At 36.2% G+C, this 23,182-nt stretch overlaps 1 protein-coding gene across 6 annotated transcripts in view; it reads right to left on the bottom strand.

The window, feature by feature from the left end:
* PHACTR3 (phosphatase and actin regulator 3) overlaps positions 1–23,182 on the bottom strand; it is a 114,905-nt gene that overhangs the window by 81,979 nt on the left and 9,744 nt on the right. For 2 of the 6 annotated variants that reach the window (XM_075166633.1, XM_075166631.1), the window contains exon 1: positions 165–795. The exons of the other annotated variants lie outside the window; for them this stretch is intronic. The gene's annotated coding sequence lies outside the window, so the exon portion shown is untranslated. Of the gene's footprint in view, positions 1–164; positions 796–23,182 lie in introns of those variants that run through there. 6 annotated transcript variants of the gene reach the window in all.

Here is a 23,182-nt window from a genome sequence, read left to right as displayed (position 1 = left end):
AATATTAAAAAAATGCCCAAAGCTTTAGGGTACATAATGTCCACTCACCTCAGTTGAAACTCCAAGTAAATATGATAGATCAGCTTAACAAGATAAGGCATCAGTAGCAGGAAGTAAGTATCTATCCATTTTTCTATTCATTTATTCTATTCCTTGCTACTTACCTCTGAGTGCTGCTGTTGCTTGGAGCACACAGAATGCAGCAGCTCAATCCGAGGAAGAAAATGGATATTTCCTTTCACCCTCTGTTACTGTTCTTCCTTGAAACTCCTTCACTTTTTTCTTTTCAAGTTGCATAGGAATACAAGAATGGACCCTTTGGGCTCTATCCAGGTCTGTTTATATTATGTAGAACAGATGAATGCATTTCCTTTTTTAACCATGAAAATCATGTCTTCACTGACAGGCGCCTGGATCATTAATAGTATACTGTATGCAACTGTGAAAACCCACGTAATGGGCTCAGTTTTCTAAATGAAGAACCAGATGAAAATCTGCAAATCCACTTCTCTTTGTTGCAAAAGTTTCTCTTTTTCTCTGCTGTAGAAAAAACTGGAAGTCACTGTTTAACCAATACGGATTTTTAATTGGAAATGCTGGAGGAGACCTCTAGTTTTGGTTTAATACCAGAAACAAACACATTGGAGATGTTTTGGTCATTAAAGTGCCTCTAACCCCACTGTAACTTTCAGTCAGCTACCACACCAAACCTGTGATTCCTTTCTCCCAAGGCAATTTTGTCTTATAGCACTGTCAGCAAACTGCTTCAGCACTGGTTGAAAAGATTCCAGCTTAAATTACAGTAGTGAAAGCCTGTTCTGGGTTTTTCCCTTACTATTTTTTCTAGAATATTTAAATTTCATGTTATTCCCCACCCAGTTTTAACCATACTTCCCAGAATGCAGGAAAACAGTTTTTCCTTCCTGCAATTCTAAATGCCTTCATTAGGGAAACTTAACATTGAAGTGTTTTGGAAAGGCAGATGCTCTAGATCTAAAAGAAACAAGAGAGGACTCTCAGTGAACAGCTGCATTGCTCTCAGCTTCAAGCAAGCCATATCTCAGAATGGTTTTGTACATTATTTTGTCACTGGGAACATATTATTACTATCTAAATATAAAAACACTGGCTTTCTTGCATGAAGGCAAAAGCAGACTTAAAACCACAATGACTGTTCTGTTCAAGTATTCTATGCCGATGATGCAGAAAATAAGATCAAAGTGAAAAACAGTTCTTGTTTGAGATCTTCTTTGCTTGCAAGGTGTCTGAACAGAACTGGCCAAAACCACAGGTACACGAATTCTTGTATACTTTCAAATGTAATCACTATTCACAGTTCTTTGTTGAAATCTCATTCTGCAGCTGCTTCAGCTCTTTGTTGACTGCTTAGAAATATCTTGTCCCTACTATCGAGCAGTATTATTTTACATCTGTTAGTAGATTGAAATGTTCGGCATTAAACCATTGTTCCAAAGTTATAATTTTTCAGTTCTAAAAGAAAATATTTTTAAAATAAACCGAGCACTGTCTGCTTCTGTAGATATTAGGTCATGTAATTCTTGAAATAGTGTTCTGGCAAACAATTCCACTTTGGAGCACTGAGCATACCTCTTGCTCTTAAAATGGCTAGTGAGCTTCCAAAATCCAGGGAGAAATCTAAACAAATTTTTAAAAAATCTCATTAATTTAAACTAAATCAGTCTTTTTTGCCCCGTGAAATATATATTAACAGTTTTTTCTCTTATTGAGTCTTCTTATGCATCTTCTACAACCACCCACATTTATTTTCTAGAATAGTTTAGTCAGTGACTGAATGATCCATTGCAACTCAGGTAAACTGCTTGTTCTGAAAAAAGTGCACTAATTATATGAATAATATAAGATTGATTTATTTTAATTTACTGAACATATGTAAAACAGAGGCATAGACTTTCAGTCATAAACAAGACTCCAATGGACAGTCTGTTACTTATTCCCTGAGGGATACTTTAAGGAACAAGTTGAATGAAGTACTGTTTCAATGACTATTTACATCATTGGGAGTCTTTTAATTAATGTCAGTGGCATAACTTAGGTAAAAAATTTTGTGTACATATATATATAATGTATATATATATATTTTCTAGCTAAGGACTTCCTTACTTTTTCTCAGTATAATTTTTGCATTTCAGAAGTATCTGATTCTCTCTAGTGGGGGAGCCAGCCTAGAAATTTCAGAACTTTGCTATTTGATAAATCTGGCTTTCCTGATTGTTTTTATGTAATTACATCTGTAATGTGACAAGAGATTAAATATCTTAGAGAATTAAATGCAATGAGAAGTTGAAAAAAAATTTCTCAATTTTTCTTTTAGTATTTAGTAGAAGTTTGCTAGTGAGCATTATCCCGATCCATCAATTGGTATCTGGTCATTAATCTAATTGTTATTCAGTAGGTTCTTCCTATTATAATCTCTCAGGCATGTGCTGCAAAGTCTAATGATCTTTCTGTGGTGTATCATAAGAGAAAGAAGGATGTTGAGTCATCTTGTAAATCTCTTCACCTTGTTGCTGGCAAGACTAGCCTTTTCTGAATGATTCCTGAATGGAGGAATGCTAAAATTGGGCAGGTAAATAAGGCTCTGATCAGAATACTGGACAGCAGGGTAAAGAAGGGAAAAGTGTAAGATAAAGCCGAACAAGGAAAAGGACAAACATCCTCGTATCTAAAAGTGTGATTCCTTGCTTGTATTGAAGTCCTTAGTTAATTAAAAAAAAAAGACAATGACTATCTCACCATTCTGTGTACAGAATTCATTCTTCTACTTACTGAAGTTCTGGAAAAAGTTATGACAACCAAAGGCCTAACTTTCAAATGTAAATAAAAAATAATAAGCAAATTCTCTATTAAAAATTAAAGACTCTGACCCAGCAAAGTTCCCAAACATGTGCTTAAATTTAAGTATGTAGTCTTAACAGGGTTAATAGGATTCAGCTGTCACTGAGATGCCTTATGCGCAAACATGCTTCTCTGAGTTTTAAAACCACTTTTGCTAAGCTTCTAAATACTTGAAATCTAGGCACACAAGTTTGAAAATCTGGCAAAAGTTTCTTAAACGTTTTGCTGAAAAATAAAACAGATCTTTTCTGGTTTAGAAGTTTATATGAGTCATTACTCTTTGGGCCAACAGAACTGGTTGTTAACCAGTGGAGTTGTGTCATGGTCACACAGGTAATGTTGGAGAGCTTCTGAAGCTGACTGCAGTGACCAAGGCAAGTCGAAACTTTTGATACATGACTGCACTGAACATATTGAGAAAGTTGATGTTTTATACTCTTGCTGATGGGCAAAATTCCCCAAAAGCTTGGAATGGCTTAACTTCAGATTCAGATTTTCCATTGCCATAAATAAAACAGAACTTTTCCTCCTTAACAGGACCCTTAGCGGGACCCCTTGCCTTTTTGCATGAGACACAGAACTCTCCTTTTCACACTTCCATATACGAAGCACCTCCAGCAATGCACACTGCAGGAATGAATAATCTCTACAGTGAATTTATGCCTTTTAAAAATATCTCTTTAAGAATCTGAACTCCCTTCGTACACTTTGGTGTTCTCCATGTACTGGAGAACTAAGTTTTTGTTAAGCATTTCTTAGCTAACATACTTCAAGTATGTGAATTTTGTAAAGCATCCTAAATGTTTCATGTAAAATTGTGTGCATGTGGTAATTGTCTTGGATATAATATTCGACATTTCAGCTGTCAGTGCATTTCTGTGTTAGAAGACATTCATTTATTTATGAGATCATAGATGATCTTTGGATTACAGCTAAAATATAAGATATTCTTTGATGGTACCAAATGGTGACCCCTTTCATTAAAGCTGGGCAACATTCCATCTTCCAATGTTTTATTGTGCAGTTTGTTTAAAAGTCTTTCAATAAAAAGAGATTAAATTGTCAAAGTTACCAGGTAATGACTTGAGCAATTGACGTAGCACAAACTTGGCATACATACCCCTATATGGATACTAAAGCTTGTCTCCCCACTGAGGAAGGAGTGGATGGGGACAAATTGGCTAGGTTACCTCTTGAAAATCCAAGGTGTTTTGCTTCCGATTCCTGTTTCTCAAGAAAAAATGATTGTGTGAAAATCTGTCTGTGTATCAGAATGCTGAGTGCTAATTTTAGAACTCTTCAAATAGAATCAGTAGACTCTTTGAAACACTCATACTGAAGAAAAATTGGCATTTGAGGAATCCCTCTTAAACAGGTTTTAAATTAGGTGAAATTAGGACTATACTTATTCAGTATTTCTTAAATACTCATAAATTGTGTTTGGACTCAATTTTGAGACTTTCTTCTATCAGACTTAATGAATACCCACAGAAGAGGCATATTCATAAAAATTGGAAATAACTACTCTTTAAACCAGAAACTTTGAGATTAGGTTTAGAAATACTGTAGAATGAAACATTTGTTCTCCTATTATCATGAACCTGAAGAAATCCCTCTTATTTTAAAGCCTTTTTCATTTGAATAAACTTAACATGCTTGGAGTACTTTGTTACTACTTCAATAATTAACATTTGTAACCTTTTCTGATTTGGCATTAACGTTATAGTTAGTAGAAAAAGATGGACCAGATATTCCAATATATTCCTGAAAGTATCTTTAAAATGTCCTAAAAAGTATTTTCAAAAGATACAAAATTCATATACCACTATCCCTGTGTCCCTTCATCAGCCTTAATTAGGATATTTTTGGTTTTTAAATGTGGCAATAAGTTCCTTTTGTTTTCTCAATAAAGCCTTTTGTAATTTTTTATTTTTATCATCTGTCATAAAGATTTGTTGTACGTGTAAGCAATTTAATGGTTCACTGAAAGGTTGTTATGCAACTGAATTGTATAAAATCCTGTCCAAGCCCAGAAATTAGTGTAAGGGGGAAACAGCAAAATGGTGAAAGGCTGAGAATTTAAATATGTTTTCTGTTTGTATTTATATCTTTTATATAAGTGATTTTGTATAGCTACTCTCTTTGTTACCCTGTGAGTGTAAGAGGGAATGGAAGATTAGGTACCTCATGTTGAGAGGTCAGGAGTAGATAGTTGTTGCCTATTTCCAGCACCATCAAGACTCTAGAGTCATAATTTAGCCAATGGGGAATATGTAGTACCAGATCTGTTTTACATAGGTCTGAAATCATTATTTCAACAGTATACCATTGCTAGCTCCATTTCATGGTTAGTTTTTCAAACAGAAGCCACTCAGTGTAATGCTGAGCTATTATTAAAATCATTAAGCCTGGTCTTAACAGTGTAGGTGGAGAATGATAAATGCAGTATTCCAACTGCACTGATGTCAGAACTCAAGGGCTTTCTGTCAATACTCATTATAATCCTGTAAATGACTACAGAGGATGGGAAATACTATCAATTGGTAAAGCTGTCATTGATACAGCTTATTAGCTACTGTGACAGTATATACAGCTATTCAGATGTGAGGATCGCTGCAATTAATGCAAAGGGCAGATTCTGCCAGTATTACTCACGTCACTAAATCATACATATTTCTGTTGACCATTGTTGTGATCATCTACACATCAAAGCATTACTCTATGAATGAAAGCTGGATAATTTGACTCTAAACTGATTACACATAAGTACGACTCCAAAAGAAGAGAAAGACCTAACATTGCATTTTTTTATTTCACTGGCACTGATTTCCACAGGAATAAGAGCTCATCTTAAGGTATTTGACAGAATAAAGAAATATAATCATGCTATACACTTGTTTCTGCAATCACAAGATATAACTTCATAATTCAGTTTATTTTCCAACCATAGCATCCTCTGAGAAACTAGAAACTCTTCCTTGCAAAGAACCTTTGTATTGGACTAGATGATTCTCTGCAATCCCTTCCAACCTGAATCACCCACCCTATGATCCTATGATCTGTTTATGTAACCCTTACAAATAAAATCCATGTCCACATCCATCAATTATTTACCTGTATTTTTACAGATATCCCAAATGTATGTTTTTGACCTTCAGGCAGAAACACTGAAGCACAATAGAAAATTCCACTTGACTAAAGTTGGAAAAGCTTAGAAGCCTATAAATTATCCACTATTTTAGACTGCTAGAGTAACTTTTGTAAAACAAGAAATAGTAAGTCAGGTTCATTTTGGCTCAGTAAAAAAAAATACAACCAGCAGACGTGGAACAATTGTTGATAACCAACAGCTGGTATTGTTTAACTTCTTGGGTTGAATTTTTGTATTTGCAATTGAACTTGCTAATTTGAGCTCCAAATAAATTTTTGCGTGAAGCTTTACAGATATTACCTACTATCACACACAATGTGTATTTCTCTTCTCACCTGTTAAAATAAGATCCTTGTAACTTCTAACATTCATCATTGCAGAATTCATCACTTGAAACATAGGTGACCATTTTTTCACCAGCCAACATAAAAGAAAGTGAAAAGAGCGATGTCAAAAAGCAGTAACACTGAACTGCAATTCCCCCTTTTCTCCTATCTCTTCTGACTTTATATGAGCCTTACTTCACAATCTCTCTTGCCTTTTCATTTGAAATCGTGATGATTTTTCAAGAGAATAATCAATGAGAAGGCAATTTGCACACTGTGTAAAAGTATGTATTTTGTTCGCAGTCAGTTCTGAAACCATGGATTCATGGATTATCCTATACAGGATAAATCATTAAACAACTGAATATAAGCATACTGTACATTGCACAGGCCATAGCCTTGAAACCATATTTTCATTGCTCTGAGGACTAAAAGTGGCTAATATTTTTATGCATATACATAGATCCAAATCAGCATGTCATGAGTTGTTGAATTTTTGTCTAATAATGCTTTCATGGACTGCTGTTTTGGGCCTGTCTTCATTAGCCTCCCTCAAAAATCACTATAGGAATTTGAGACTGGCTCTACATTAATCAGCTAATAAGAGTAAGAAATACCAACATGATATATATCCTCACAAACATACATCTTTCTCTAGCACTGGGAGTACCAGTGATATAGTAATGCATACCAGAGACCACTCCAATATTCAGCACCAAGGTCAGCTCAGGACTACACACAGCCTCTAGAAAAAGACCTTGATTCATTAAAAAGTCAAAACTCCCATCAAAAATATAAAGCAATCTTGAATTAATAAAACACTTGTTGGAAATAAGCAATCCTGATAGAGAAGATTTTCTAAAAAAATATCTAAACCTTAAATTTTATTCATTAGCTATATTCTTTATAGAACATTCTATATGGAATATAATGCACATGGTTAGATGCAAGATACAGTTTGTAACATTATTTACTCTTAGTAATGCACAATGCAGCTACCGGTATGTGTGGTGGAAGAAAAGCCAGATGAATTGTGCACTGCACTCGCATCTATTTTTTTTTTAATTGCCTATGTACAAAATATGGGCTAAATCGTGCCTTTAGGCACAGTCTTGAACAAAGATCATCTCAGAAGACATGATATTGTAGCACAACTCCCTCTTTGCTTCATGATAGGCCAGCCACAAATTAACTTTTTCAGAAGCAGTCTACAGCATGTCTACAATGTCTCAGACGCACTCACTAACCAGGGCATCGCATTGTTACAACAGAAGACTATTTCTCCTTCCACTTCTCCTTGTCTACTCCTCAACTTCATCTTCCAGAGAAGAAAGATGTCATAGGTAACAGATCGCATGTATGCCCCCTTGTATGACTGAGACAGACATACATTTTCACTCCCTTAAACAGATGTATGTAGTCTTTCACAAACCTGAGATTCTTTTTGTGTAGGTTTAGCTGACTTACATTTCCTTTGAGCGTGGACTTGAAACATGGAGATGCATTGGGTAGATTGAGATGAATCTATTCCTGACCTTAAATTGATTTAGATGCATGTGAAATGCTAACTCAGAAGGCCTCTATATATTTTACACATGTAAAAAGGCAGACGAGGTCCTACTGGATTTATTATGTATCAAGCCAAAGAGTGCTTTAATTTTTAAAGAACAAATTGTCATAGGTTCTGAACAAGACTTTGGCAATCCACCAGTGACAACAAAGCTACACTGACAATATAAAACTTCTAAAACTTCAAAGTGGTTGTGTAGATTATTGTGTTGTGGTAGTAGACAATTCTGGTACATAGTCCAAAAAGCCAACACTGCAGTAAGGTTAGAAAACGTTCCCAATGTAGTAGCCTGGAATATGTAGTATCACTAGAGAGAACATGGCAATAATGCATATGGGAAATCCCAAAACAAAGAGAAAAGTCAATCACTGTACATTTACCTAAGCAACCAGACTGATACTGTATTGCACACAAAGACATTTCAGCCTAAAAGTTGTCCTTTACATGAATCTAAAGGCTTTTTTACATGGCAATGCTTACAAAATCTAATCCAAATTATCTAACTGTGTGTGCTTGGAGTAGCTTAATTAAACCACACTAAATTTGCATGAATACTCTCTCTTAGAATTAAAGTAATCTTAATTCAATTTAGGTTCATTTACTTTGGAAAAGAATAAAGCTAAATTAAATTGAGCTCACTTTAATTCTCGACATGAGTGTCCACAAAGATTTTAATAATTAATTAATCCACTGTACTTTCATAAGTTAAACTGCATGGATTTTCATAGTCCGTGTTTATGTAAACAAGCTCTAAACACACTCTTGTGTTATTTCAAGGCTGTTCTATTTTCTATTACACTCCATATGGGCTAATTTAACAGTCACTAGGAGGAGCCGAGTATTAGCGGATTGTTCTTAACTGAGACTGTATTTTCCATCACTGTATATAAAAGAATTTTTTATATATTCTCTGAATTACAGTCCTTAACGTTGCCCTTTAGGCCTTAAAGTCTACTGATGATGAACAAAAGAAGCTAGGTATGATTCTTTAGAAAAAAGAGTATTTATTTAAATTCCAAGTCTAAAAATGGTATGCTTAAAGATGTTCCTTTGCAAAATAGCTTATAGCATAAGAATTGGATTTTCTAGATAACAGATGCGCTAAAACCACAATTTGGAACAATTTTTGGACTGTGTCCCAGCACAAATCAATCTTATGGGTTCTGAAAACACTAAGACAGATCTTGAAATTGTAATTAATTTGATATCATGATTTTGATGTCAAAGAAGAAACTCTGATTTATACCTGTTAAAGCTCTAATTCAACAGTAATAAAGAATGTTTTTTTAAGTTTCATTGTTCCCAAACTTGTTGGGTCCCCTCATTAGTTTAAATTTTTAAAATGTTCTCCTGTTCATGGGGTGAGAAACTCTATCTTTGGCTGCAACTCCATTCAAATCACAGCTTGTTAGGCATAGTTCGTGTTAACTATGATTTCAGCTGGCAGGGCACTAGATTAGCTGTTGACATCAAGCCAACATTTAATTTTGTTTTCTTGAGTCATCTGTTGCCAGTTCCCATGACAACTGATCTTCTAGCCTTCAGATTTACTAGAGAGAACCATTAAAATGGCCAGGAGTACATATAGAGATTCTCTGAGGTAGATGGAAGTTCAACTGTTTTCTTCAATGGAAACTAAAAGATCTTTTCAGCTTTTACTTTAGCAACATGTGACTTCTGTTCACGAAAACACACATGTTCTTATATTAGAAAAATAGAGTGAATGGTAATTTTTAACAAGAAATCTGTTTTACCATCTTTCTACTACATCTATAGAATGAAGGTCTTTGTCTCTAAAATCACGTGATTCAGAGGACAGGCAAAAATATTTTTCTATTCTTACTTGCATAGCAGTACTGAAAAATGAAATTTAACATATGGATTCTTTGGATCTTCACTAGAGTCCCTGTACATTTCAATTTCTTGTTTCACAAATGTGTAACTTAGGTAAAGGAAGTATCTCAGGAAGACATCAACCCAGAGGTTGTGACAGATCAGAGGAAAAGGCCAATCAGAATGCTATGGGAGCTTCTAGAAGCAAAAATACCTTTGGCTAAAAGTAGTAGTCAGTGTATATAAAATATGTACAACCTATATACCCACAGGTTATGAAAGCATAAGAAAAAATTCGATAGCATATTGGATCACAAGCAGTCCTTCTAGTAGAATGTTAATACGCAGTGGTTATTTCTAAGACCATCTCCTGTTGAGTTTCACAGGACTCTGTGCAGGAGTAGTTTCCAAAGTCTGAATTCCACATTCCTCTTATACACTGTGTTCGAAACATTGCGAAGCACTAAGCACCCCCAAATCCCTTTGAAATAAATGGAAGCACAAATATAATAGAAAAAGGTGCACAACAGGTTCAAATACTGTTAGAGATGTCAGACAAAAAAAACAGGCTGTCTCTTTACTTTATTAGGTAAACATTTGCCTCTAGTATATGAGAAGAAAATAAGTAGCTAGACAACTTTGTCATTTGATGTGGGTATTTCCCACTGCCCAGGAGCTTGTACTAACAAGCATTATTTCAGGAGGATGTCCTGTTATCCCAGACCTCCACAGAAAATGCAGCAGGCATTGCAATGCTTACAAGCTCAGGTGTGGACACAATACTCATGACTGCGTTCTAAGAATTAATGGTCCTCTGCAAAGGTAATAGACTAGAGGTTTTTATGCTACCCCATTCAGTTTATGTTTCATTATACATATTTGGATGACTTTTCCAGGCTGGTTCTTCAGCAGCAATTCAAGATTGCTTTCCTAAATGTGAGGGTATATAGGCCTATCATCTCAATTAAAACAGAGAATAAGGCAATTACTCTGACAAGAAGCTACCTTGCTTCTCTTCTCCTCCTCTGCCCAGTAGAAGCAGTTAAAGCATTTTAAAGATAATGGGGGTGTATGTGGGAGAAAGTGAAAGATAAGAAAAGAGAACACACCAGTTCCTCAGCTTAACTATCCCAATTCCACTGAAGACAGCCATTTTCCACCAGCTGAAAATCTAGCCCATTAGAAATCGCAGGTGGCCAAGTGTGTTTGGTACCAGTCACACTGCATGTAACTAAGTGGCTTTCCCTTACAACAACTTTCTCCCATTTGAATATAAAGCCACCCTTTGCACTAGGCTGTTGTGACTGGTAAAAACTGTTGTAAACTAATGACAAAAAAAAAGCACTGCGGCTGAGATGTATGATTGCCATCTTTCAATACTACAATGGAGATTAAACAACTGCATACATTAAAACTGGCAGGTTTTGCTGTAATAGTTCAGGCTGTGAATTCAGGCTCTGTGTGATTGTTTTAGACTGCAGTTGGCTCATGAATGTCATTGATGCAGATGCTGGCATACATTCAAAATGCTGTGTTTCATGTTTTGCTTTTATCTTTAAATATATTTGAGCAGGTTTTTCTCTCTTCTAAAACCACTCACATAATATGTAGAAGTAAAAATGATCTAATAGCTTCAATGCCTTAGAGCTACTGCCATGCATGAAATTCAAACTGTGACTATAAAAAGAAGTAAGGAGGGCTTACTCTCTAATTCTCATTTTTAGCTATTTCCATATTTTTTGAGAAGGATAGAACTTGTTCATGTTTCAAGTCAACATCAGTTAAGTAAAATGCAATCTGAAAGTTTGTATAGGTCATCTGGGGAACTGGAGGCAAAAGTCTGGGGGTTTTTGACTGGTTGAGAAGGCAATAAATTTAGGAAGATTAGTAGTTACTAATTAAGGTTATAGAGTGACCCAAATTTGTTTTTACAGCCCTTACTGTTTTAGTTAGATGCAATGATATCCATTATAGGTGAGCAAATAATTCCTGATGAGTAATATATTTGCACCTTCTTACTTTCTATCTGCATATTCCCTTTGATTGTATTACAGTTTTCCTGACACTATCATCAACTTGTACTTGCTAGATTATTTCTGCAGTGTTCAAAATGCATATTGTGTGAGTTCAGCAGCCAAATACAAGTGGCATTGCTCAGTTCTAGTTCAATACCTTATGTCAATTCACTCTATGACTGAGTGCAACTCTTAATTAAGTTATTTGCATGTGTGCAAAACATATGCTTGGTTATTCAAACCTTGTTTTATACAGATGTTGCCTAGTTTTGTTAAATGGGGGAGACCACTATAACTTTTAGGAGAAATTAGCTAAATTAGAATAGATTGAACCATTTGAGTATGTTCCCAGACTAACATGACCATTTGGTATACCTTGCTTGTGAGAATTTAAATATTAACATGGATTGTTATTGGATTTTACTACATGCTTCATTCCAGCACAAGCTGACTCAGTGTGTTCTGAGACATATGCATGTTGAGACACTCCTGTAGGGTGTATATCAAGACACTCCTGGGGATTGATTTTAGGTTGAACCATAACCATTATGACTTTGGACAAGACCCCTGAGGATGCACACTGTGAGTAGATGGTCTGTCCACTACAGCATGCTTTAATTATGCCATTGGAGCCTTGGATCATACTGTAAAGAGGTGGACTATGTTGTATCCTTTAAACCTGTTCTAATGAATCAGAGACTAATATATTTATTATGAATAAAAGGAATGGGAGGATACTAAGAATTTCTTCGGAGAGGCTTAATTGATAGTGCATTGGGTAATGAATGACTAATTAATAAAATGAAAGCAGAATATAATGGATTTGTACTTTGTACACAAAAGGCATCATTAGAACTCTTCAACCATCATTAGCTCTGTCTCTTCTGCAGTGAGTCATTCTGCTCCCTGAAAAAAGTCTAGCTGCATTATAAAACTGCCAAACCATACAACTGATACAGCTAAAATTTTCTGGATTGTCCTCCTATGTAAGCTGGTTCTCTGAATTTAGGGGATTCTTTCCCATTTCTTTTTTTCCATTTCATGGTGAAATAGGTTATGCAGATAACTCAATGCTAATCCCAGCAGAATTTTCCAAAAGTGAAGATACACAGAGAAAAACCCTTATCCTATGAAACAGTCATATCAGCTATGGTCTCTTGGAGGACTCTACCTGGCTTACTGTGGAAAGGAACGTCTTAGGTGTGGAGAAACCAGGAGTAAGTGAAAGTGGATAAGCTTAATGACAGCTCTTGTGTTTCTGGTTCATTCAGACAACCTGGGTGCCACTCAAACTAAGATTTGGCCCTTTGTGAATGGGAATGAGAAGACTTTGTTCTCTTCTGCTCCTGAGGAGATGATCACACCCTAGAGGTATGCAGCTCCAGAATAAGCACTCCCTGTCTTAACCAATGCGCAATAACCTATCTTTACCGATTCAGGATCGGTGCCATTGCCACATTTAAAACCATTGTGACAAGATTAAACAAAGTGAATGTTGAGAAACTGAAAACAGAACTTAAAGAGCAGGGATGGGGTAATCATTTAGTAGCATGACTTACTCAGTCTTAAAAAAAATTAAAATAAAAAAAGGAACATTGAAGTAATGAAACAAAACCAAAGGGAGAAAAGCAGTCTGGCAAATTCTGGCCTCTGTGCTATCAACTCTTGAGTAATTAGGTTCTTCCACAGGTAGATTCTCAAGAAAGGCCCCAAAGACACATAAAGGGATTTTTCAAAGTTCAGTTACAAAACCATGTTCCTAAAATTTATATATTTCTAGTAAATAAGACAGTTCTTGATCTACCAGAGAACCAGACAAACACATAAGAATCAGTCTTTGATTAAAAAAAAAGCATTATTAATCCAATCTAGTTAAGCAGTCAGTCAATTACAATCATTTGGTTGAAATACATATCAGTAGTAATTGTGTGCTTAAATGCTTTGAATGTTTACTTTAGTATAATATATTGTGCAAAATGAAATAGGCATGGCAACAATATATAAAAGAGAATTCTTTTACATACAATGAAGAAAATTTGTAAAATCAGATGCCGAAATATACAAATCATTTGTATGCGCAAAAATCCCATGAGTACATATGCAAACCACTTAATTATGCCTGTTAGTTATTGTAATTGCCATTAACGTGTGCAATTACTTGCTCTGCATCACAACTCCAGGTGAATGGTTAAATCAGCTACAAAATTATGAATAGCTCAAAAATTCTATTTCAGTCCCCAAGCCATTTCATTAAATCTCTTATTGTATAGTAAACAAAGTGCATATCATAAACTAACAAATTGCAAACTATATTTTTTCTTGAAGTGACTGCAGTATTCCCAGAAGAACTGAGGTTCTGTTGTTCACAGAACAACGATTCCATATGCAATAGCAGTGAAATTGCCCTTCCAGTCCTTCCCATCAGGGCTTACTCACATCATCAGGATGGGTTATTTGGGGCCCTTCAAACCTTGGGTGTTCTATTAGGGCTGTTATACACTTTTTTTTAATGCTGTCTGTGACCCAAGTATTTGAGCACTTTCTGCATAAATCCATTAGCAATAACTTTGTTACTTACAGACATATTTGTCTGGCTTTTCTCTTTTTTGAGGGGCCAAACTTTGGTTGCGGTTGGGTTTTCTGGACTCTTTTTCAGGGAGGGGAGGATAAGAATATTCTGGAAATAGAATGGGTGTTAAAACTGTAAATGTAATTTTTGGTGGAAAAAACTGGAAAATGAGGATGGTTATGTAATATTTCTTAAGGGCTATCAGACTAGATTTGCCCAGGCACTTCTAAAAGACTGTTCCACAGTTAAATCCTCTTGAATCTAAAAGCTTTGTTCTCATCTCTTATGATGGCCAAATGGCTTCATCCTTGGTTCTGCATTCTAAATTGTTTTAGAGAAACAGCTCTTATAGTAGTACTTGATCAGCTGAAATTCAGTCCTAAATACAGCTGAAGTTTGAGCAACCTCTTATATGGATATTAGGGCCAAAGTTGGTGCTCTAAGTTGGCCTCTCCTAAGCTCACTCAGAGCTAGTTTGAGGATGTGACTGCAGGCTTGATGGATTTATAGTGACATGAGCCATGAAGAAAGGAAATGTGGGATATCTAGACTACCCTTTGGGTTGTGCTTTTCAGCTAATATGTTGACAGGAAAACGCACCAAAATATAAAGGTAAACAGGTGACAGCTCCCATCCCCTCCTTATTTCTCCTTTTCCCACCTCCCCCCACCAATAAAGGCTGCAATTATTGTTTTTTCAGCAACAATGGTAAAAACTGAAAAATTAATAAAACCTGATGGCTACACTCCCTTATCCTAAAGCTTGTCCTAGAGCTTGACCGTAGCTGCAGTGCAGAAAAAATCTAGCTACATACTTTAAAAATTCAGATTCATGCAACAACATCAGCAACAAGAAAACCCCAAACCCAAACCCCTTCCTCTCCCATCAGGACCTGGACCACACGTAGACTGTAATTACCAGAGTTATTGCTGAGGAGAGACCATACAGAATGCAATTATGCTATTAGGACAGGGTAATCAGAATAGCGTGCTTATTAGAGAAAACCACATACTTGCCCTACGCTATTATTTTCATGTACATAAAATAGCCGCCTTAGGAGATACTACAATGAAACAGTGATTATGCATATCAAATCAATTTTCAATGGATATGGTTTATATGATAGCACAAGACCTGACAGAGTTTAGTGTCCATGCATTTAAATAGTGCAAATAGTTTTGCAGTGATGCACTGGTTTAGATGTGCCACTGTGAGTTTCCATTATCCTCAGTCAAACAAACTGGCGGACAGTGGTATCAAACACAGACATGAAATGTCCATTAAAAACTATAGTTAGAACTGTTAAATTTCAGACAAAACTCTAAAAAGAAGAATATAATTACTATTCAAACATCATTGTTATTGGAATCTGGTGTTGGAGCCACTTTGAATTCGCTGATTTGCAGATAAATGGATGAGACAAATACACTTGTGATCCCAAAGCTGCCAACAATTTATGAAAATGATACTATGTACATCTTTGGGAAACAATTGCTGTAAATAACCCATCTGTCATGAGAAATAATCCTAAATAACAAGGCTGTCACCTCAAGTAGACTTAGATGGCAGTGGAATTGATGAAGCCTTCTTTGCATCTCAGAAGGCAGTGTGTGTTACGGGCAGAACAACAATGAAATAAAGCAGCTACTTAAAAGCACTCCAGGCATACTATTTTGGAACAGTTGCTTTGAAGTCATACCTTCTGAAAGCTATCCAAATGACAAGATGAGGGCAGGAGCACTGGGTCAGTCAGGCTTATTGCAATGGTAAAATGCCTACAAAGGCATCTCACTGCTATCTCTGGAGGATACAAAACATCCGAGTTATCAATGATCTTGTTTTGTGCACAGATGTATGTTACATGAGAAATGAGGGAACAGAAAATCGATTTTGAGAAGGTATAATTAAAAATTTCACAATAACAGTCATGATTTTAAAGTTTGGAACATGACTTGGATGTTTAATGAAGTGGTATGACCTCAGCATTTTAGTGGACCCTCTGAAGATGGGATTACTGATTTGTGGTATCAAGTGACCGTAAGATCTGACTTGGAAGCTATAAGCCAGGAAATACAGTACTGCCATTAGCAACACATAGAAGACAAATTTTGCAGATTTCAACATGTAGTGTTTGTTATTCTCAGGGGAATTTTCTAGTACCAGTTTTTGACCTGTTCTACACCCTTTAGCTCTAAGATCTGAGCATGCTTGAACTTTGGCCCTCTAGCACTTGCCCTTGCTCTGAGCTTGTCAGAGTCAGGAGCTGGGAGACTCACAGCTCGCTCTGACTCTGCAAGAGATATGAGCCCATGGAGCAGTTACCCAACATTTTCATGACTCAATACCAACACCTGTAGAGCTGATACAGGCTCCTTGGAAATCTTTGAGAGTTGTATAATGGAAGAGCGGGATTTATGTGGTAAAACAGCTTCCAAAAAGTTGCCAACCACAGCAACGTGGAGAAAAAAAGCAGCCACTTACTATAGCTATACAGACCTTGCCTAGTAGCTGTTCTTTCAACAACTTATATATGCAATTACACATCTATTCACCATCATTGCAGGTGCAAGCTGAGCAACAGCATGTGTATAAATGTGTGTGGGTGTGCAAATGCTTCATTATGGTGATTTGTTAGCACAGTGAGTGAAGCTTTGTGTCCAATGAATGTGTAAATGAGGTGCTTAGTTTATTTGAGTGAAAAACAGTTCACTTTGCCTTCTTAGCCGGTCCCTCTCAACAGACATTGGAAAAGAAAGTAGCTAGATAGTTTCATTCCCTGTCAAAGTAGCAGCTTGCATCTAAAACCTAATCCTGCTTTCTTGTGCTGTCCTCAGGTTTCTAACAATGAAGAGAAGTGAATCTTGAGGAATTAGTCGTGTTGAATGATATCTTAGTCATATGCATGATATGCTCTTATGTAGCATTAGAATAAGAGGTGTCAAATCTTGTGTTGTCATTTCTGGGACAGAAAACTGGGACTGTTAGCTAGCTTTAAATCATTTCTGGCATTAACGAGATTCTGACCAGAGGCTCTCTTTCATGTTCAGGATATGCACTGCATTATTTTCTATTATATCACAATACATTGCAAAGCAACAGCTAAGTTACCAAGACTAATCCTTTAAGTCTGTCTTTCTTTACAATGTCAGACAAAACAAGACTATGCCATATTTCCGTAATCTCTCTTGTATTATGAGAATATTATGATCTATAACAATAATAAAATCCCTAAACTGCATGCTTTCCCGTTGGCTCTGATATGCTTAGACTTGTCTCTTTCTGTCAGAAAAGATATTTTTAAGTCTGTATGATTTCATTTTAACAGACACTATCAGGCTAAAAATCAGTTCATTAACATAAAGCAGGAAAAAAAAGTTTTCTGGTGTTTAAAAATTAGTAGTTCTGAAAAGACATGATGTAATACCCGAGGGTCTCCTCTTTCTTCAAGAAACTATTTAAAATGAAAGTCAATTTTGAAGATCTAGGGTATCTATTCCTACTTTTTTTCTACTTGGATATGTATATTTAGATTAATCTGTTCAAAAGTAATTTTTGTTCTCAGACAACTTTACATCAGCTACCAAGATCTAAAAAAGCTTTCTGCAATGCTGTGATGGCAAATTGCAGGGGAATTTCTTGAGGGAGGGTGGGAGGGGAATCTGAATTAAAAACTAATTAATTAAACCCACCAGAAGTAGCCTTCCATTTCTTTTAATAGGATGAGAAAAAAAAAAGAAAAAAACATATATATAAAGGTGTATTCTCCTTCTGAGCGATCTGCCCTTTTGAATAGAGTGAAAACATCATCTCATACATACCTATTCAAAAATTTAGGGTGTATTTCTCTGCTGATATTTTCATGATGTATAAGCTGCTAAGAGCATATTCAGCAATTTAACTCTTTTAAAATCACTTCATTAGAGCAGCCAAACAAACCATGATCTCAAAATGCATAAGCTCTTGGCAGTGTTTTTTGTTTGGGTTGAGGGGTGGGGGATGTTGTTGGGGGTTTTTTGTTGTTGTTTTTTTTAATCAGTTACTGCAAAATATGTCTAAAATGCTCAACAGGCAAAGAAATAGAGGAATAGATAAATATTAAATTCCAGGATGGGAAGTGGAATGAATTTTCTGCAGGTGCAGGACACAAGAGAGCTGATTATATAAAACATCATTTCCCAAATAAGATAGATGAGTAATGCCCCAGGTCATAGTGCAAGTTTTTTCGAAGAGGTTGGTAGAACTAGAGACCTTTGATGTGTTGGAATAAAGCCTAAACACATCCTAGAAGTAGTGTTATGAGGGCAAGAGTGAGAAAAATATAAATAGAACAGCAAGTTACTGAAAACAGCTTCTTCTATTTTTTGCTCCCAGGTTCTTCTTTCAGAAACAAGGTTTATTTAATCACTTTTCATCTCATGTCACCCACAGTAACTTTGGAGCTTACTGGCAACTTTCAACAAAGGATATGGTTCATGAAAAAAGACACTAGTGACCCTATTGAGTATTACCTCTAGGAGAAGCCTCAGTGTGAGGTCAGTTTTGCTTACGCGCCAAAGCGTCTACACAGGAGAGATGCCCTAAGGGAATAGTTTTCAGTCAGACTGACACTTCATCAGACAATAGAGGATCCAATCTTAAGTCACAAGTCATAAATGAGATTTTTGACAGTTTAAGATCAAATTGAGGTCTGAAAATGATGAAACTATAGGAAGGCAGGCTTTCCTGGCTTCTCTGTTGTTACAGTAGTAACACCCATTCTGTTTCCAGAAGAATAATTTGGGAGAAAGGCATCCGGAGCAGGGGGCTCCTGCATTTGCTAAGGCAGAAGAAAAGTGCTAGCTACCAGAGTGAACTCAGACTAGATGGCAGAAAAGTGAAAAAACTGTACAGAAAACAGACTGAAAAGTAAAAAAAAGTTGCAACAAGCTCTATTCTTTCACAAGAGAGCAAGAGAATGTAGGAAAGCACCAACTCAGTGAGATAGGAGGAATGCCAGTTTTCCGGATCAGCCTGTGTTGTCTTCAAAGATACTTTCTTGGACTAAAGAAGAGAGATACAGGATACATTTCTATTACGAGTTAGAGCCCCTTCTTAAAACATTTTCATTCATGCACAATATTCCAGATTTTTGAAGGACACTTCTTTGTACTTTTACTTGTTAAAATGATCTCTTTCACTCGGCTTCCTTTCAGTTTATTCTTCTGGTTGAATTACAGCAGAAAATGTACACCATAACACTAAGAAGTCTATCTGCTATCTATCTTGACAGCTGTTGTTCACATACCCTATGTTTGCCTTAAGAAAATATGCATCTGATCATGTCATCTGTTAAGTTAACCACTATTGCGAGGGTTCAAGTAAACTAGCCTCAGGCAATGGCTGATATTTGCTCCTCTTACAGAGTCTTGGTTTTAGTGAGGATATAATTTTTTTGTATCATGCCATTCAATTCTGAATTAGTATCAGGAGTTTACCGTAAAATGTTCTTCAGGACCTCTGTTATGTTCCTAAACATAGGGGATTCCCAGATGACAGTAAGTTCACTTATGTTCCTCACTTGCAGGAAGAAGTGTTACAGGTTGCTAGGTTCTCCAGAGTTAAGTATCTCATGTGTGAAATCTGAAGTGAAAATCAGAATCCCAGTTCTGATTTTTCCATTAATTTTCTAGAGTTAAACAAGAAACTAGGCATTTAAAACTCATAGTGAACAAGTGGAAAATTCGCATGAGTGAAAGACTAGGCTCCATCTTCTTTTTTCTGGAGCTTTCTCTGCATAGTTAGTATTCTAATATGAGTACTTATTCTCTGCTTCTAGGCATTGTAACATAGAGCAAAGTCAAACAAGCAACTGTTATGGAAGTAAACATTTTAGCTGAAGTTAAGCTGAACTGCTGTATCTGAAAATAGGATGCTTTTCCCCTTGAAACCTCTGCAATCCCAGAAAGCTGCTACCCAGTCTGCAGAGCTGCTATTTAAAAAAAAAAAAAAATCAAATTTTTTCTTACAAAATTATAGAAGTCCGACCTGCAAAGAATAAACTTCAGAGAAACACAATTAAGTCAGTGTTACATTCACTATCATGCGTTGTGAGCAACCCAAAGGGGGCTGAGGATTTAGGTAGCTGGAGAGAAGGCAAGCATACCGAACCAAATTTGCCAAACAGTCTCAACAACTGTGATTTCCAAGGCCTGCCAGTGAAAGTCTGTACAACTTTTCTCCCCTTTTCTGCAGTAATTCATGAAATCCCCCCTTGCTCTGAGCCATCATTAGAGGTGACTGGCACACTGTTGAGTGTGTTTTTCACTTGTACTGTCATTTTCTCTCTGCTGCTGGAATAACTTGGGATGGGTAAGATTTAAGGTTCTCAGTCCACCTGTCTTACTCTGCCATGCTCATTCAAAATGCAGAGAACAAGTCATTGCAATGTAATGTATAGTAATAGTAATTCAGTGATCCCTCAAGTGGATGTTCAGCAGTGGCCATTATACAGCTGACCATAATGTGTGCTGGTTGAGAAGAAATCTTTTAACTATTTCTTTTCTCTGTTCCTCACCACAGTTCTCAAGGCCAGCTGAAATAATGTTGCGACACTAGGTATTGTGTGGGAAATTTTCCAGACTCCAGTCCTAAACTTGCTGTCATCTTCCCCAACTCTGCCCATCATATATAACTGAAAGCATTTTAACTCTGGAGGCTGAGGTATTCTGGCTTAGACAGTGACTTCTTGCAAAGCAATCTCATCACATCTCTTACATGACAAGACATGGAAATAGGGAAGAGTGTATAGTTCTTCTATAGAATAGTAGCTAACCTTTCTGTTGAGAATGTTTGCTCTATCTAAATATTTCACACAGATTCATATCTTTCCTGATGAAAGAATTAAAAAGTACTTGCAAGAGCCAAGAAACCCTCTTTGAGACTGATTTCTACTAATGTTTTGTCTGAGTTCCCCCAAGCAAGCAGGGCTTGTTCTAGATGCTGAGCAAACTTGCCCAAAGCATCAACACTTGTGTATGTTATTTGAACTCAAACACAGAAGAATGACCCTGAATATTTCGTTTGGTGTTTACGTGTGTTCGTTCAGCCACCCTTTGCTTTGCGTCCAGCCTGTCTCAAGCTTCAAGGCTAGGCAAGTATGCTCTCCCTAAATAGCATCTTCTACTGCCACTGTCAAGAACACTGTACCAGACTGGGTGGACCACAGTTCTGACCCAGTAGAACATTTCTTATGTTCTTACAAGGATAAAAAATGAAGTCTTGGTGCAGGCTGTTTAGTTAAGAGGTAAGATGCAGACTTCTGTGAGCAACTGAATGAAATGTGACAGACATTCACAATGGATCAATATGGGCAAGGCACAGAGAAGACTGTGTGGCTGCCCTCGGAAAAGGCTGAAGGCTTCACTGGTTTGATGTAATGCAGTGATCTATGTCCAGTTGCTGGTTATGCAGCAATAGAACAGTTTGAGGATGTTAAAAAAAAATTAGAATAAGGAAGTTAACACATGAACTGTCTCTTCATTATATGCAACAATCATGAAGTGCTTTATGCATAAGGACATGTCTTTCTTTAGTTATAATCATAGGTCCACATGCATGAACCATGTGTGATTACAGGATATTACTGTACTACAGAGAGCAAGATAAGATACCCTTTGATTAAGATCATCTCACTGAAATATTTATGCAGGCTCAAGCATGAAGCTACCGGCCTGCGTCAAGTAGTTATATGATTTGCTCTCTAGGGCATGTATAAATTGTGTATACATTAGACCATAAATCACCTTGAATTTCAAACAAAAGCATGGGATTTAATGGGCACAAAGAATCCATTGTATTAGCATACAACCTCTAGCTACATTTAGAAGCAAAATGAAGGTATCATATTTAACTTTACTTACTCTTTGGTATTTACAGATCTGACCTGCTTAGAGAAGCCAGGGTAATTAATTCTATGTATTAAATTTTAAAAATACAAAGCCACAAATTTGGTTAAAAAATTCCATAATGTTATAAATAAATGAATGGTGTAGCCTGCTCATTACAGCACAAATTGGGCAGTCTTGAAACAGAGTTCCAAAACTAAAGATTTTTGAAGATTAATACTGTTACTTAACTACTCACTAAAATAAACAGTTAACGTTTCCAGATAAACATGACTCCAAGCATTATGTAACTTATTACATTTTCAAAGTGTGGTGCAAACATTAGCTGACTGACTAATCTTAAACCATCTTCATTCATAGCCAAAGTGTGAAGTTTTTTTATTATTTGACAGACATATGAGTTTATCTTATTTGCACAGAGAAGCAACTAATTGTGTGCACAAATTATTATGTGTGCAAATTAAGTCTGAGTACTTGTACTTAATGTATGCAATCAAATTTGGAGTTTACTTTTGTTTTAAAATAAAGCCTGTAACATTAAAGAGAAAAAGATAAGACAGGGTTTCAGTACTCCATAGGCTAGCTGATTTGACTGAACCATTTCCATTCTGTTCAAGAGCCCATTCTGCCTAATTACTGATCTTTTTTTTCTTCTTTTTTTTCTTTTTTTCTTTAAATTCTGTTCTTACTGAAACTAGTGTACATATACCTGCCTAAAGCTGGGCAGGAAGGTGTGGACAAATACATATTTTCTGATTTAACTTTTCTTTGTCAAGTTCCCAACTACCTCTACTTCATATCAAAAAAGGTCATTAGAAGGTAAATCAATTGCAAAGAGGAAGGAGAAGTACTAAAAGGTAATTAGAAATCCCTGTCCATCTTTCATCAAAAAGCCCATGGTTTCCCTTTTTTTCCTATTACGTGAAACAATATTCAGCACAAAGACTGAATCTCTGAA

This window comes from Calonectris borealis, chromosome 17 (genome assembly GCF_964195595.1).
Source record: "Calonectris borealis chromosome 17, bCalBor7.hap1.2, whole genome shotgun sequence".
In the NCBI taxonomy this organism is placed as follows: domain Eukaryota; kingdom Metazoa; phylum Chordata; class Aves; order Procellariiformes; family Procellariidae; genus Calonectris; species Calonectris borealis.
Note: the sequence above shows the minus strand (reverse complement) of the source record. Positions and strands in the feature narration are given on the sequence as shown.